This window comes from Astatotilapia calliptera, chromosome 5 (assembly GCF_964374335.1).
Source record: "Astatotilapia calliptera chromosome 5, fAstCal68.1, whole genome shotgun sequence".
Lineage (NCBI taxonomy): Eukaryota > Metazoa > Chordata > Actinopteri > Cichliformes > Cichlidae > Astatotilapia > Astatotilapia calliptera.
Window position 1 is genome coordinate 11,662,267 of NC_137426.1, and position 12,433 is coordinate 11,674,699.

The following is a 12,433-nucleotide window of genomic DNA, read 5'->3' on the forward strand; positions in this document are numbered from 1 at the left end:
TCCGTGTTTTTATTGTGTTAAATAATTGTTCAAAAAAGTGTCGTTCCTCTAACAGCCACTAAAGGCTGGCTCCAAAGGTGAGTCAGTCCCTACAGAGTCCCATGTTCAACACAGTTACACCTGGTTTTGGATAGTTTCTCCCTTAGTAAAAAAATCTCAGGTGAATCTTATCCATTTTCATTTGGTAAGGCTTAATGTAAGGGGCATGACTGTTCTGGCTAATAGGTGGTGAAACTATGGAGAACAGTTAATATTTTTGTAGGATAGCCATTAATTCAGGATACTGCGTTTGGCTGCGTTTGGATAGTGACAGCCAGGAGATTTCCAGGAAAAACAGAAGTTGGTAGATATGACCTATCATTGTGTTTGTGCTGCTGGTGCCTTAAGAAGCATTTTAAATAGATTATCTGATGAATATTGTGGACTTCTGTGTGATACAGTTGATCAAAGTTTGAGATTCTGTGAGTCAATTTCTGATATTGCATTAGTCTATTCCTTACCTCTAACTGAACCTAACCCACACAGTTTATATGGCTGGTGAGTGTTAGCTAGCTTAATACTCTACTTTCTTGTCTAAATACGGTCACTTCTGGCTCAAAATACCAAAAATAACTCTTCAAATTGTGAAGTCCCTCATCTCTCCCTGTAAAGGAACTGAATTCTTACAGATAATATTTCCTGTGAACAGGCAGTCAGTCTCATCAGGAATGTGCCAGACCAACTTTGGTTCTTTTACCTCTGCACATCAGAAAAACTAGTCAGTTAAATATATTGTCGGAAAAGCACACAACCCTACCCAGACCACAAAGGGCATAAAATATAGATATAGCCAATGTGGCATTGTCGAATGATTAGTGAAGTCCCATTATGAAGTCTTAGACTGAGTGATTTCACTGTTGCTAATTGCTAACATTATGCATTATTATTGATAGCCTGTGTCTCTTGTGTCTTCAATTCAATTCGATTTTATTTATATAGCGCCAAATCACAACAAAAGTCGCCTCAAGGCGCTTCATAGATACAGAGAAAAACCCAACAATCATATGACCCCCTATGAACAAGCACTTTGGCGACAGTGGGAAGGAAAAACTCCCTTTTAACAGGAAGAAACCTCCGGCAGAACCAGGCTCTGGGAGGGGCGGCCATCTGCTGCGACCGGTTGGGGTGACAGAAGGAAGACAGGATAAAAGACATGCTGTGGAAGAGAGACAGAGGTTAATAACAGATATGATTCAATGCAGAGAGGTCTATTAATACATAGTGAGTGTGTTTAGTTTTTCTTCCCCTCTGTCTTGTTAGTTTGATTCTGTTCACTTGTGTCTTATTTTCCTCAGCTGTTCTCTCTAGCTGTGTCCCAAAACGTAGGCTGCATCCTTCAGAGGCCGCATTTGAAGGCCGATTACGTCACAGCCAGGCGACGAAGGCTGTCCCAATTTGTCGACTCCTTTAAATGCGGCCGACAAATGCGTCCTTCATTTCCACGAATTTGAAGGATTGGTCGGGTGTGTCCTTCGTGGCCCACCATATCCCAAAATTAATAACGCGGCCCAGCCAATTCCAATTTCCAACAATGGTGCTAGCTACTAAGTTTTAATATTACCCTTATTAATCTTTCTGGGTCACAAAATAAACTTTTAACCTATTTTCAGGCGAGAAAGTAGCTGTGTAAACTTCAAATATCTGCTTGGTTAATCAAAACACTACATATTTTCAAAAGCGCTCCAACGTTTTCGGAGACGTCTGTTACCCACTCGCTCGATATCTAACCGGGGGTTCAATGGTCACTCGAGCTGGCGAGAGCAGCAGACTCCCGGCTTCATCGTTTTCAGACCCCCGCCGTCTTTCGCTATTCAGGTTAAACACGATATATAAGTCACTCGGATAACTTAAAAATGTTATTGTTTGGCTTTTTTCAGTGTTTTATTTGTTCCGGAGTAAATCGGTTTGGCTGAGATCAAAGTTATTAGATTAGATTAAATAAAACTTTATTAATCCATCAGGTGGGTTCCTCCGGGATTTTCACACAGCTGAATAAACGTCAAACAGAAAACTGATTAAACAGAAATGTGAGACGGTCGAGAATTTATGCCAGTGTCCTGTTATATTTTAGATAGCAAGGAGCAGATGGCTGAGTTTGTTAAACTCCACCGAGACAGCGCAAATCTGATGGCTAGACCGTCCCATTTCACAGCCTCGTACTTCCGGCCTTCTCGAAGGATGTGGCCTACGTTTTGCGACTGACTGACTCCCTGATTACCTCATGTGTGTATTTAAGTTCTTGGAGTTTCTTAGTTCTTTGCCTGGTTTTCCTGTTGGGTACTGGTTGTCTTGTGGCTCTCTGCCATAGGTTGGAGTTTTGAACCTCAGTTTTCATCTACATGGGGGTTTGCTGCTGTTTAAATAAAGGTCAGTTTTCTTTTCATCAAGTTTGTTTTAAGTCTGCATCTTGGGTCCATTTCCCTTTTAATAATGACAAAAAAATATGTAGTTGGCTCCTCCTGTGTATTCCTCCTCTCTAATAATGAGAAGAAAGTGGAAAATTTAGTTACCAGAAAGATTTTATTCAAAATGGTTTCTGTCAGTGCAGAGAGCCGGCTGTACAAAGTGGTTGATTCAAAGCCTGAAGTCTCATCTTCTACTGCTCACTTCTACAGTGAGCCACACTTTTGCACTGTTTGACCTGCTCCTTCTTCACCATGAAAACACACAGACAGCAGTTTAATTTTGCCTAAAAGTAGACTGTAAAATTTAGTTTAATCTGCTGCTCAAAATAGCCCAAAACAATGCTGTCCTCTTTCAGTTTGATAAAGTCCACGGTGCCAATTTAGATTTACCTCAAAAATAAGGACATCATCCTTTAGTGTCAAACATACTGTACTGCCTCAGGGAGCAGCTGCATTTCCACAAACACCCAAAATGTCCACCATCATTTAAAATAACAACCTGAAGGAGGACATTAAAGTTCCTCAATCTTCCCATCTGCTGCCGTTTTGGTCATGAATCATTGATGGTGGTGCATGTCTGCAGTGAGGCACTAGTGCTGAATCTGCAATAAAACAGCTGCAGTGATGTAACACACAGAATGGAGGAAATAACTGCATGCTCATCTGACAGCAGCAATGACACCGACTGCATGAACCTCACAATACAGCGTCACCAAGGGTTTCAAAACAAAGGGAAAACTGCTAATCTTTAGCATAATGACTGGGATACTCAAATTACTATCCTTTAGCACTGAAAACTAAAAGCAGAAACTGTTAGCCTTTCGCATAAAGACTGGAAATAGATGTAAACTGCTAGCCAAAGCATAAAATCAGGGAAATGGAAACAGCTAGCCTTTAGCACAGAAGACTAGAAGGAGAAATGAAACTGCTAGCCTTTAGCATAATACTCTATCTTCATTTGTAAAATGTTTCTAGGTGCCTAATTTTCAGAGATCTGTGTTCCTGCTGGTCTTACAACTCACCTCTCCAGCTCTTAGCTGACCAGGTAGTTGAAACTCATGATACCTGGCGAGAACAACATAATTTACAAAACACTGCTGGCTTTTGCAGCTCAGTGGAAGTTAACCACGAGATATATTTCACTTTAATGATTTCCAATGGTTAAGGATCAATTTATTTCAGTGTTTTATTTTTTCCTGAGCAAGTAAGTTTAACTAAGTTAAGCTTAATATATGGACAGTTTTATTTAGCTCTCATAGAATAGCTTTCTGTATATTTGGAAATTAATATTTCACTCATCTTTGTTCCCTGATGTAGAAATGTGCTATACTTGTTTTAAAATTAACATTAAAGTATTTTAGTTCAGGTGGAAATTGCAAGCTTTATCACTAGGAGCAGAGATACCTGGACCAACATGTTGATGCTATACATGGAGATCCTCCAGAAATTATCAAAATATGTTTTTAATATTTATTCAACTCTATTATAAACACCAGCTGTCTGTTAAGTTTTGGGAATCTACAGAATAAAAATAAAGTAATTCTGACATCTGACCTGTTTTTTGTTTTGTTTTGTTTAATACGCAGCATAAGCTGTGTGCGCATGTATATGTGCTTTATTCAAAGACAGTTTATGTTTCAGTCATGTAGTGACGATTGGTGCTCAACTTAATGAACTTAATGTTAGACATTATAAAACAGATCATATACATCTCTGATAGTTAGAAATCAGCTAATATTGGCCATGAAGACTAAAGGGAGGTAGGTGTTTTTTAGATCTAAAGACAACTTTTATATTTTTGTATGTCTTGGCGCATGCTCAACCATCCAGGTAAGGATATCACGAAAAGTTGATTCTGTTCATCTGAACATAGCGTTTCAGTGGGAGAAATATTTCGTTATCATCCAAGTGACTTCTTCAGTCTGAGCTCCCCAACCTTATAAACAGTATCTTTGCACAATGTCTGATACTAGCACCACTCATGAACAATGGGCTGAGGGGGTCAGTTTTTTGATCATTAATATTCTAATTGTCATGACTATTGATCAACCATTTGTCAGTAGCCATTGATCAAAAACCATGGCCATGAGTACCATTCACGGAGAGGATTGGCTGCAATGACAGCATTGTAAGATGGTGAAAGATATTCCCTTAGGTCCCGTCCTCGATTTAGAATAGAATAGAATAGAATAGAACAGCCCTATATTTTCATTGTACAGTTTTATCTGCTTAGCCAGAGGTTGTTTAGTTTCCCCCAATGTAAAAATCACAGCAATTCTCCTGGCACTTAACAGCGTATGGTATATTACTCTGTTACGGTGGACCAATTTATAAATAATAGATAATAAAGTGGTCCACCCCAAGGATCCAGTCTCCAGGCAATATAAATAAAAATAGTAATATAATGTACGCTGTTGAGTGCCAGGAGGATTGCCGTGATTTATACGTTAGGAAACCAAACAACCTCTGGCTAAGCGGTTGGCACAACACAGAAGAGTTAATTCGTCCAGCCAGGACTCCACAGTCAATTTACACCTACAGGCCAGTGGACACTCTTTCAATGATGAGGATGTACACATCTTGGACAGGGAGGAACGCTGGTTTGAGTGGGGAGTCAAGGAGGCCATTTACGTGAAAAGGGAACAACAATCCCTGAATCAAATAGGGAGCCTAAGGGTACATCTTTCACTATCTTACAATGCTGCCATTCTGCAGCCATTCTTCAACTCTCTGTGAATGGTACTCATGACCATTGATCAACGGTCTTTGATCAGTAGTTGTTGATCAATGGTTGCTGATCAATCGTCATGGCAATTTGCATATTAATGATCAAGAAACTAACTTCACAATGCAAATATACTGTTTAGAAGGTTGGGGAAGCCTGCAGTCGCTTGGTTGAGTGACGGAATGTTTCTCCCAATGAAAATGTTATGCTCAGATGAACAGAATCAACTTTCTGAGATATTTTTGTTTGTTGTTCTTTAAGAAATCGAGTAATTAGATGTATCATGGGCAATTTCTGTTGTAATTATTAATCAGTGAAATTACAGGGGAATGGCAATAAAAACAAACTACAGCTGAGCTGAGCTGTGATGTCATTTTGTGCACTGTCAATTGTAGAATGATTGCGCTTCATCCTCCCATCCTCAGAAAGTCCAGATTCCCGTGTGAACTTGCTAAGTAAGTCAAGTAAATGTCATGATTAGCTGAGGTTTAAATCTTCATTAAATCCAGTTAACTGAAAACATGAATAAAACAATTAAGTGAGCCAAAGCTTAAGTTTAAGAAATAGCAACAAGATTTTTCTGACAAATGACAGGTCTGTGGGTGGTGGGTTTGTGATTGATTAATCTGTAATCTCAAATATAACCTTTTCTGGGGCCAGTTAAAAATGCAGGAAAAGTTACCATGGTGATAGTTAGGAATTAAACCATCTTTGTAAATCAAAAAATAACAAACAAATTAAACCTCAACATACCTCTCTGAGACCCAAATCATGCTTTGTGGTACAAGTATCTGGCAGCAGAACCAGTGGAGGCATCAACATTACAATCCATTTTAAAGATCCGTGGATCAATCCCAGGAGGAGAAACAAATCCCTTGGGTGTTGTGTTAATATGGTGCAAAAAACTTCCAAATCAAATATTGGGTGTTCCTTGCTGCTCCCTGCAGGGACTTCTTGTGAATAAGTGAGTAACCAAAACTAGTACTCTGTCATACTGACATTTTTTTATTGTCTAAACAAGCCAGTCTTATTTTGTTGGCTTTCAATTCATTTCTTTGCTGCCAGAACTGATGTTTCCATCAAAACCGGCCTCATTCAGGCTGCATTTGAAGTTATGTGTCTTTCATTGGATGTCAAATGTGTTCTTTTTCCCCACTTCTGGTTTTCCTCCCGGCTGTCTAAACAGACAAACTGTGTTGTGTTTACACAGCAGGTTTGTGTGTGTGTGTGTGTGTGTGTGTGTGTGTGTGTGTGTGTGTGTGTGTGTGTGTGTGTGTGTGTGTGTGTGTGTGTGTCTCAAAGCAGCCATGTTGTTAATGAGAGGAACTGGTGTGGCTTTTCATCCTCAGCTGTGTTTGAATCTCCTCACAGGAGAAGAAGGTGGTTGTTATTCTGCTGCATCAACTGGCTCGCTCTGAAACATCTCAAAAGCTTCCTCTCTCTGTAGACCTTCACCTTAAATAGCTTCGCTGCTGCAGACATTCAAGACAAAAAAACAAGGCTGACCTCCTCCTGTTGTCAGACAGCAGAAGGAGGCTTGACGCTGCAGAGGGCACTGCATACAGGTTAAACAAAGCAGAGTAATTACACATTCGAGTCGTACTGAGAATTGTGTATCTCTGACGAGGTAACCTTTCCAAAATGGAGAGCGAACAGTTGTGGAGGTGACTGTTCCCGGCTGTTTCTCCGCCTGCTCAGCTCCCTTCCCCCCAGCACACAAAGAGCTGAGCTGCAGTGCTGGCTGCAGAGCAGAACAGCTTGGAAATGGTTTCGCCTGAAAAGAGTCACTGTGGGGGGATAAAGGAGGAGGAGGGGGCTGAGTGAAGACCAGAAACCCTGACCTCTACTGCTGCGGGCAGGCAGGCTGTTTGCCGCCACTGCAGAGCTCATTTAAAACAGGCAATGTCGGCTCACGTCCGACATCCTTTCTGATAAAACATCCTGATCACACCTGATGTTCAGCCGAGGTAACGCTCAGTCAGACCGAGGAGCTCAAAGTAACAGCTGGTTTCTGTTCACGTGGAACAAGGAGCTCGTTTCTAAATTATTACGAGTTGGTGTCTCTCATCCCTGAAGCTTGCAGGCATCAACCATGTGATTATACTCAACTCAGTTCTTTTCTCAAATTGACACAACTCCAGCTTTCATACATCACTTCTTTTATTCACCCCTTCAGAGTCTCCAAAGTCTAGAAGATTGTGAAGCCCTAACCCTTTGTTCCCCCTCGACTAGTAAACCTTTCTCAGTTTCATGAGCTGCTTGGCCGTCACTTCTATCAGTCAGATACTGAACCTCACCCAACTTCTCTGCATTGCTAAAGGACAGTAAATTATGATTATGGTAATCACAATTATTTTGTTCCATATTGAGATGCGATCACATCTACATAAATTCTTAATGAAGCTTCTTTCAGCTGCGCCTGTAAATCCATCAAAAAAAAAGAAAAAAAAGGGATTGTTCACTTGTTAGGCAAATACGTAAACCATTCATGCAACACACATCCCCATCTCCACCTCACTCAAGTCACTCAGAGCTCCATCCAAGTCTTCATCTTTGGCACTTCTTACTTTTACTAGCTGAATTTTTCCTCTCATTTAAAAGACTAATTTAGTAGCCAAGAACATCCCAGGTGAAATAATCCGAACATATGGCTACACTGGAATGTCACAGAACGTAATGATCGAATTTTTAAATCTGGAAAGACTCATAAAGACCTTGGAGCATATAGAGGTGAAAATCAGAGCGCAAACACTTTATGGTGCTGGGTTTGTATCCGCTCATGCAAGACTTGTTACATGCGCAGAGCTTCAACTGTGGCATCCACAGGACAAGACTCAGCAGTCCATCTGCATCTTAAGGATAAAGGACACTCTTTCGAGGATGCCAATGTCCACATTTTGGACAGAGAGGACAGATGGTTTGAAAGAGGAGTGAAAGAAGCCATCTATGTCCACTGTGAGCGACCATCTTTGAACAGAGGCGGTGGTTTACGACACCAACTGTCTGCCATCTATAATCCAGTTTTGAGTTCCCTCCCCAGACACCTTAACGCCCACTCACATCCTGGGCCATCTGACCTCAGGAATTTGCATGATAAGGTGAGGCCAGGTTTCACAATAAGCTCACCCGAAACCCTGGCTGACTGGGACCCACCCCAGTTTCACAACTTGGCTCAGGCAATTAGAGGATCATCCCCCCACAGAGGGTCCTTTTGTCCCTCTGTGGGGGGATACTCCCCCTAGGTTTAAATCTGGGACTCTCCACCATTTGACCTTAGAACTGAAGACGCTTCTTGGATGAGAGGTGAAACGTCTTCAAGCAACTTAAAGAAGTCCAGACGCTTTTCTTTGCAAGCTCCTTTGACAGCTCATAGTATATTTTCCAAAAGCTAAAACAGTGTTGTCATTTACAATTTGCTTCAGATACTTAGGATGTCAAACAAGTACCAAACAAAACAACAGATTCCCCACATAGCAGGCAGGTCTGGCCCGGATCTGGTATCAAGCCAGCACTGCTGGTTGACTTCTGGCATGATAAGATATATGGCATCCAGATATGGGCCAGGCAATGGCAATGTCTATGTGATGGCATGCCATATCTGGCTCGATTGTGGTTTGGTTTATGTGGCCCAGGCCCAAAGAAATCAGGTCTGGGCTGGATCTGGCATCAAGCTGGCACTTCAAATTCAAATTCAAATTTTATTTGTCACGTACACAGTCATACACAGTACGATATGTAGTGAAATGCTTGGACAACTGCTCGTGACCTAAAGAAAACAAAAAAGGAAAAGGCTATGAATAAGATAGGAAATAAATATGAAAAATTAAAAAGGGTAAATTTAACTAGGAAGGAATAAAATATAAATTAAGGTTAAAAATGAAATAACTGTACAACACAAATTAGAATGAAGGGTAATTTAACTGGGAGAATAAGATAAAATATATAAATTAAAGTTGAAAATAAAATAACTGTACAACAAAATACACAATATAGAACTATATAAGAATGTATGAAGAAATATAAATAAATATATACACAATAACAGCAGCGTGATTTAAGTAATGAAGTGAAAACAATGTCCAGAATGTCCAGTGTGTGTAAGAACTGTATGTGTGGGTCAGTACTGTGTGGTGGTGTGATTGAGAGACCGTATCGCCTGCGGGAAGAAGCTCCTCCTCAGTCTCTCTGTGTTGGTCTTCAGGGAGCGGAATCGCTTTCCTGACCTCAACAGAGAGAACAGTCCGTTGTTGGGATGGCTGAGGTCCTTCACGATCTTCCTGGCCTTGGTCCAGCACCGCCTGCTGTAGATTGAGTGCAGGTCAGGGAGCTCGGAGCGGATGGTGCGCTCAGCTGACCGCACAACCCTCTGTAGAGCTCGTCTGTCCTGCATGGTGCTGTTCCCGAACCAGGTTAAGATGTTTCCCGTCAGGATGCTCTCTATGGTGCAGGAGTAAAAGTTCCTGAGCACCTTGGAGGGCAGTTGGAAGTCTCTCAAGCTTCTGAGGTGGTAGAGACGCTGACGGGCCTTTTTCACCACGGTGTTGATGTGACAGGACCATGACAGGTCCTGCGTGATGTGAACTCCGAGGTATTTGAAGCTGTCCACTCTCTCCACTGGGCACTCGTTGATGACAGGGGTCTGGTAGTTTCTCTCCTGCTTAGTGCTGAAGTCCACTATCAGCTCCTTTGTCTTACTGACGTTTAGAAGGAGGTTGTTCCTCTGGCACCAGTTCTCCAGATTCCTAATCTCCTTCAGGTAGGCCGTCTCGTTGTTATCAGAGATCAGGCCCACCACTTCTGACTGACCAGTGTTATAGCAGAGTGTATGTCAACTAGATGTGCGCCATGTCTGGCAATGATGGCACTATTTATGTTCCTGTTTTCTTATTTTAGTTAGAAGACCCAAATGCCATGTTGCAATACTATACTGCTATGGTAGCCAATGTTTCAAATGCAGGTTTGACAGGTTTGTGAATGTACACTTTATCCAAAACCTAGTGACGGTTTACTCATCTTTGCCAGTGGGTGGCTGTAGCTCAGGAGGTAGAGCAGGTCACCCACTGATCAGAAGGTTAGTGGTTCGATCCCTGGCTCCTCCAGTCTGCATGTCAAGAATGCGTATGAATGTAGTTAGGAAGCACTCAATTTAGAGAAATTGTGTGATTATGTATAATGTACTTTGAGTAATCTGGAAGAATAGAAAAGAGTGAGTCCGTTCACTCTCTGAACAGAGTTTTGTCATGTCACTTTTGCACTATTGTGTTCTGGCACATGTTGTTATTACATGGCTTGATTAAGGTACACATTAGGCTGATATATGGGCCAGCACAGAGCCAGCGGTGTGTCTGCAACTGGCCCATGGCTGCCCACAGCTTACACATGGCCCACATACCGCAAAGAATGATGGCCCTTTGGTGGCCCAGATCAGGTTTGCCAGAGGTAATCCACACATGGGCCAGCACAGGACCACCAGTGTGTCTGCAACTGGCCTTGTGCTGGCCCATGTGTGGGCCACCTCTAGCAAACCTGATCTCGGCCACCAAAGGGCTGTCATTCTTTGCGGTATGTGGGCCATGCGTAAGCAGATTGTGTGGGCCAGATAAGGACCATACTAATTTTGCTATGTGGGTCCAGTTCAGAAGATGCCAGATCACTGACACCACACTGCGTGTGTAACTACAAGACATTCAAGAGATTCCTTAACCAGATAAACCCTGCAAAGGGAACCTGTTAAACTATCTCTACATTTTTTCCTGGGACTTCAGAGCAGGTTTGCATAAATGGGAGTTAAAAGTGATGGTTATCTATCATATACTGGGTCTTGGTATATATGGTCTTCTCATTAGTTTGTTACCTCTTGAAGTTCAGCATCTGGCTGCTGGGCTGGGATCAGCATTTACTCTATTTTATAGACTAGCTTAGTGGTAGCATGCTGTCTGGCTAGCTTAGCTTCTGCATGGACAACTTGCTTGGAAAGAGCTAAAGTTGTGTGTAATTTTCATCCAGCTGATGGACTGGTGAGCTTAATGCCAGTCTGCCTGCAATTTACAAGAAACACGCCTCCTCCTGAAGACCTGATGGGTCATTCTGCTTGATATCAAGGTCACATTTTTGTTTTCCATCCACCTTCTTCCTCTTATTTTTATCTCTGGTACACAAACCCAAACATTTGTGTATACTACACCTGTCATGACCCTGTGCCTTCTCGGCTGACTCTGTATGGCTACAAGTGTTTTTGTTGTGCTGCATCTCTCTCTCTCCCCTGCACTGCGCTCTACCGGGGCGGAGTCATGACGGCTCCAGCCCCTGGCTCGAACACCTGCAAGCAATCATATCACTCACTTCTTAAGGCGGCTGCTGAGAGTGCTTCCTCGCTGGATTATTGTGTAACACTCGTCAGTGTCATCACTTATCTGAGCCTTTTTCTGAGTTTCTGTCGTGCCACTACTTACCTGCCTTTCCTCTCTGTGCCAGGATTCTCGCCAGCCTGAGGACCGCCGTTGGTGAGCTAAAGCCGGAGTCCGAGCTACCTGAGCTTCAGTGGATTTTGTACATAGCCCTCTTCTTCCCGTGCCTGTGCTTCCCGGAGACCCTCTTCCTGTGCCCCCTCACCTGTATATATTCGCACCTGGTGTCTGTGTGTGTAAATAAAACGTGAACTTTAGTGACGGTCTGACTCCGAGTCCCTCCTGAGCCTGACAGAATAATCCAGCCCTCGCTATGGACTCAGCAGACCCAGCCGCAGCAGCGACAGCCCCCATGTCTCTGGAGGAGCTTCTGCACCGACACGAACAAATGCTAGTACGGCTCAGCGGAGACGTGGCATCTCTAACTCAGGCCTTCGCCCAACGGATTCCACTGGCCGACGATCAGCCTCCTGCGGCTCCTCCCCAGGTAACACACGCTCCTGCCGTCACTGCAGCAGCCACAGCTACTCAGGCTGCTAGCGCGGTAGCTTCAGTAGCCTCCCCGGTTTCGCTGGATAAGCTTTTACCTTCACCTGAGGCTTTTTCTGGGGAGATGGGAAAATGTGCGGGATTTTTGTTGCAGTGTTCCATGCAGTTTCAATTACTGCCTCATGTTTTTGTTTCTGACGGGGTAAAGATCGCTTACGTCACCCAGCTCCTACGTGATCGAGCCCTGGCCTGGGCGCAGGCCCAGCTACAGGCTTGCCCCGGAATGTCTTATGATGACTTCCTGTCTCGCTTCAAGTCGGTGTTTGATAAAGGCTCTAGTACGGAGGCTGCTGGCTATCGTTTGATTA

At 42.9% G+C, this 12,433-nt stretch overlaps 1 long non-coding RNA gene across 1 annotated transcript; it reads left to right on the forward strand.

Annotated features, from left to right (window-relative positions):
• Positions 1-11,437: 11,437 nt before the first annotated feature.
• Positions 11,438-11,838, forward strand: LOC145428672 (uncharacterized). The gene is made up of 2 exons (XR_013908986.1): positions 11,438-11,564; positions 11,644-11,838. It is a non-coding gene; the product is annotated as an uncharacterized LOC145428672 (long non-coding RNA).
• Positions 11,839-12,433: the final 595 nt, after the last annotated feature.